Source organism: Anneissia japonica, unplaced genomic scaffold (genome assembly GCF_011630105.1).
Source record: "Anneissia japonica isolate Jap-2015-1 unplaced genomic scaffold, ASM1163010v1 scaffold287761_len698747_cov189, whole genome shotgun sequence".
NCBI lineage: Eukaryota > Metazoa > Echinodermata > Crinoidea > Comatulida > Comatulidae > Anneissia > Anneissia japonica.
In genome coordinates, this window is record NW_022715691.1 from 609571 (window position 1) to 615479 (window position 5909).

Consider the following 5909-nt stretch of genomic DNA (forward strand, 5'->3'; position numbering starts at 1 on the left):
GTACATAACTCGTAACCAACTCCATAAAGTCGTACCTCACTCGTAGCTATCACGTAATAAGCTCGTATAGGTCCTTTCCAAAGATCACGAGTTTTAACTCGTAGAAATCGTACGACTCTTAGGTGAACTAAACCTAGGTGGGAGAGGGGTTTAGCTCTTAGTGAGCCTTAACGAAGGTTAAGCAAATACTCCATATTGGTTTTCTGAAAAGGTTAACTTATCTCATCGATTTAATAGTACATTACAGAGGTAAGAAAACCAACGACATGAAAACTAAAAACAATGATAAACAGCGAATAGGATGGAGAGGAGACAAGCCAGCACCTATGTAAACATCACACGTTAATATATTTGAATACTGTTATTAAAATGTTTTGCAATACCATAAGATACACAATTAAGTGTGTCCCTCTTATAAAATACTGTACATTGAAGAAAAAGCTACAAAAAAAAATGCAAATATTAGAAAAGTGAAAACAATAGCAGAATTATAAACTGTAGGCTTCAACAGGAAGGACAGAAAATATTTTGAAAATTACAAATAGACAAACATCAGAAGGAATATTACTAATAGTAAGTAATAATACTACTAACACAATAGACTTCTAGAATTTAGAGTTTCGAAAGAAATAGTTTATCAATAAAGTAATATTATATAATGTTCACGGACCATTATGAAAGAAAGTCTGGATTGGGGAGCACAAAGAGAAATATAGACGGATGGCAGTTTAGCAGTTTATTCACTTGTAAGTATAATATCTATGGATACCGAATAAGCCAATCCGTAGATGGAACTGTAAATGCTCGTATCAAAGTGAATCGACTTCAACACCATACACAACATACCGGTAGGTATATGTCGATTGACATCTATTGAACTTTAATAGGGCAGGCGCAGCTGCAACTACCAATTAGCATCTTTTATTGGTTTACGGTTGTCTCGCCCTCTACCAGGATGCTTAGTGTTCGATGGTGTTTGTTCCAGCGACCGGGTAAGTAGTAATGCGAAAAGCATAGAGTCTTTATCTTTGGAATGATGCGCTATTAATTAATGTTTTTTGTGATTAACCACTGCAATGGGTCGGACAGTTAAGGGAAGTTATCACTGTTATTTTCACTAAAATGAGAGAACCTATCAGCTAAATTTGATTGACACAAACACAGTACTAATCTTTATACCTGAAGATAAACAAATAAAGTTCAAAATACTGAATCACAATGACATTATAACTATATTTTATTATACACAATCATCGTCCCGCGACATTACTTGACGACCCTATCTTTGGGTTGCCACTCATAGTTTGAATATCAGGATACAATATGTATTTATATACGGTTGCTGATTGGCCAATGCTTTCTCATGACGTTAATTCCGTGGTGTATAAGAAACAAAAAATTTAGATCACCCATCAAAGAGTATTGTATATCTACGAGTTAATCTATTCTCTTTGAGAATTTAGTAAAAATTACACTATGGGCAATACGTGGAGTACAGATTCGGGGACTACGAATTCGGGGACTACGAATTCGGGGAGTACGGATTCGGGGACTACAAATTCTGAAAGTATTCTTCGGCAATATTCTTCTAGAGACACAACATGTTCGGACAATAAAGGTTCAAACACATCAACTAACTAGGTAGGGTAAGCAGACAGTAATTATATGTTCATATGTTGACTTTGCGAGACATTATGCACGGACAGTAGTCAATATATCAGACTTTAACAAAAGTAAAATAATAATAAATAGTAGTTATTTGAAAGTTAAATGAATATATGATTTTTTTTATTAGCAAGCTATCTATTGTTTGAACATTATTCGTATCATGAAAATAATCTAATTTATTATAAAATATTAAAGGCGGCTATGAATAATTAGATTATTGGAAAAAGAAAAGTAAAATTTATTTGTAGTATGTATGATTAATCAATAAAAAGGAGATCATGTTCATTCTTTTATTTATTCTTTTATTAAAAAAAATACATATTGGATACTTAATTGAGTATGCACACACAATGTGAAAATACAAAAAAGAATACATCATAAAGTATAACATAAATGAAAATGATATTAAACACATAAAATATACATACGATATAAAATTAAAAAGAGAAATTATCGTCCCATTTTGTATTGTTTTTATCAATACCTACAAAAACATGTTTCGCACTTGAAAAAGAACTTAACAAAAACGAAAGAATTAAATGGACTTTGCTGGTCCATATGATATAAGTGCGTGACCTGTGACGTAGCTAGAGTTTATGCTATATTAGATTTTATTTTAAAACCAGATTAATTCTCAACAGCATTACTAAAATTATGATGATAAAATAATTACAATTATATTGGTAATATTAATAATAATAATAAATTGTATTTATTTCTTTTTATTTTAAATAGTACACAACATAAGCTGTTGAATAATAGTATTTTTGATGGTAGTTAGTGATATTGAATTATTAAAATATATCTAAACGTTTTGCGTTAGTATTTGATTTTCTATGAAATATAATATGGGAACTGTCGTTTGTACTGACTTGATACTACTTAGAAAAAAGTCTCTTTTCATCAAAAAAACTTTACTAGCATACGATTCATAAAGTATGGCATCAATATCCCCAAAAACATACGGCAATAATTAAATAAATATTATTTTAAATATACATTACAAAATTAAAAAAAAGACATTAATTCACATTGAAGTCCATCCTCTCTTCAATACAGAACAAAGATTGACCTGGCGAGGGTCCAATGTCCGTGGTTTGATGGCGCTCAAAATATCTCGGAAGTGGACCAGGTGCCGAGGCCCCGGAAACTATAAGGCTTGATTATGTAATCGATCTTGGAATTTACTATGTAAAAATATATTTTGTATGCCAATTAACAGTTACTACAAAATGGCCATTAAACATTTCAAAGGATTGCTTTCTCAATGTGTGCTAGCAGCAGCCTAAAATGTTTTCCATTTTTTTTTTTTTGCGAAGAAATATAATTAATGATATTGGAAGTAATGGTAATGGTCGAATATTTGTAGAGTACTTTCCACAATAAAATATCGACCCAATGCGCTGTCAATTTCCGACCACGAATCATATTGAATTATCCATCATGCTTATTGGCCAATTACTTTTCTATACGTGATATATAAAGTACAAAAACCAGGATCACGCATCAAAGAGTACATTATATTTACTAGCTGATATACGATCTTTTAGTATCTAGTAAAATTACATCATGGGATCATTGTTGAGTATATTTTGGGGGAGTAGTCAACCATCGAATAATACAGACGGTTCAGAAAAATCTGAAAATATTCTTCGAAAAGAAAAGTCCACTAAAAAACTTTCAAAATCCAGAGGACCAAACGTACCACCTAACTAGGTAAGGTTAAACAACAGTTGTCTATTAATATGTTGAGTTATACGAGATACAATAAACGAATACAATGATACAAGAACTGGCTTTAAGAAATATGATATTAGCAAAGTAATATTTGAAAATTAAATGAAACAAATGACTTCAGCAAACTAGCTATCATTGGAATGTTAAATTTAATATGAAAATCATCTAATATAATATTCTGCTTAAACTTTAAAGTGACTTAAATAAGTATAATTAGCCAATAGAGAGGTTTCGAATCTATCTGGGAAAAGATAGAAAATATTCATTTTTTTGTCATACAGTAATAGAAAGGTAGATTACGTCATAATCTATTACTAGTACTTAAGTTAAACAGTACACCCCCCTCCCCACATTTGACAGACTTGAAAGCCAAAAAATGTAAAATGTATTCTCTTAAATGATTTCCACCCACCAAAAGAAGAAACAAAACTCCTGACTATCCAACATCTGCATAAATGTTTCCAGCAAAAATGCACTTTTTAAGGATGGGGAGAGGTCCGAAGGTCGGCGACCCTCCCCCCTTTGGATCCGCATCAGGAGTATCATAATGATTATATAATCATTCTAAACAAGGAGAGTCAGTCAATTGTATGAGAAAAAGTTCCTGGGGTTAGATCTGCGCGTATACCATATGTCTCCGTGGTCTAATGGGATGCTACTCGTCTTGAAAGTGGGAGGTTTTGCACGTTTGAATCCAACCATTAAGAAACTTTTCGTTGATATGCTTGATAGTTTTATCGAATCAAATCAACATTTATTCACTTCTTTTTAAAATAATACAATTACACCATCTTGTTCCTAGTCAAGAACTGTTGTTATACAAACACACACCCAAACACACACACACACATACATGTGAAGGAGCTACAACCGATGACATTGAAAAAAAACCTTAGTGGTGACATAGTTAATCTTCGATGTTTTATGTTAAAAATGTGTGTAATGCTATATCTGTGAGTAAGCAAGGGATATTTAGCAACAGCCCTAACATTGAGTAGGCCACTTCATAACTGAGTACGAGTATGTCACAAGATACCGCTGCTTATTTTTACAACACACTACGTGTGTCTATGAACTTGAAAAAATTCCTAACTAACGGCGACTTTTGAGGAAAAGCTCAGATATTTCTATTTCTTTCTGTAGCTATGCTACACGATGTATTTATGTCCTTTATACGAACACTGTATTTACCTTTCTTTGATGATTTATATGTAATTTAACAGTTCGGCTATCTTGATTTATATTATATGCTATTATTTATCAGCCGTACATATTGTCTAATAGAGTGTATCTGACGGTTTTTAAATCTGTTCAACCATGAAGCCTCTGTGGTATAATAATTATGACGTTCACATTTATAGCGAGAGGTCGCAGGTTCTAATCCCGTCAGAGGCATTTTATTACACAATTTCTTTATTTATAGGACAACGTTAGTTGAGAGCTAAGTTACAATATTGTGTATTTATGTATTTATGTCCTTTATTCGTCCTTTATTCGTTTACCTTCCTTTGATGATTTATATATAATTTATTATATACATACATACACATATATATATATATATATATATATATATATAATATATATATATACATATATACATATATATATATATATATATATGTATATATTCAATGTAATGCAACAACAATTTCGAGTTCACTATCACAAATTCACTATCAGAAAACTGCAAAAATAATTAGGTAGCATAGAAAGACTGTATAAAACTTGTTTTAGTATGTATGGTTAATATCCCAATTTTCTTCGGGATATTCGTTATCACTTGGTCTGATAATTTGTTTTCTGTCATCTGTCATGTACCATGGATACATCTATTAGTTGAATTTCGTTTGTTTCAATTGATAGTCATACATTACAAAATGCATGTATATGTCATAACATTTGTTGAATAAAAGAAAGTACATAGTAATGTTGGAAACTGATTAATAGTACCATTATCATTATTAGGCTTATTGTTATCATTATATAACTGTCAGATAATAATAAATATAAAATACAGAGTTGATGAAAACACGTAAAATAATTTCAAATAAGAAGATAATTTATGAGAAATACATTTTTGCTGTATATAACAAATTTCGCCATACCATACATTGTTACGATTTTTCAATATCATAGAGGGCCTAGTTATAAATTAATAAATTAATCTATAATTGACTGTCTACTATAGATATGGACAATAAAGTGATAATTTCTCAGAAAATAGGAATATAACTCGTTAGCGACCTAAGAATTCGATAATACATCACAATACCAAACAATACTCATACATCAAGCAAAGTCGCAATTAACAAAACTTTAATAAAGCAATAAATTTAATAAACTCATAATCAAATATTTCATATCTACATGGAATAAACTTTCTGTATGATACCTATCTATGATACCAGGAATACAGTTTCTTTTTTATCCATTTTCATAAATTATTTTGAACATTTTTTGTGGGGGTGGGGGGGGGGGGGGGAAGGGGGGGGCGAAATTTT

The 5909-nt window shown here is 31.1% G+C and overlaps 1 long non-coding RNA gene across 2 annotated transcripts in view; it reads right to left on the reverse strand.

The window, feature by feature from the left end:
- LOC117109311 overlaps positions 1 to 5909 on the reverse strand; it is a 28702-nt gene that overhangs the window by 13829 nt on the left and 8964 nt on the right. The gene's annotated exons all lie outside the window — the stretch shown is intronic.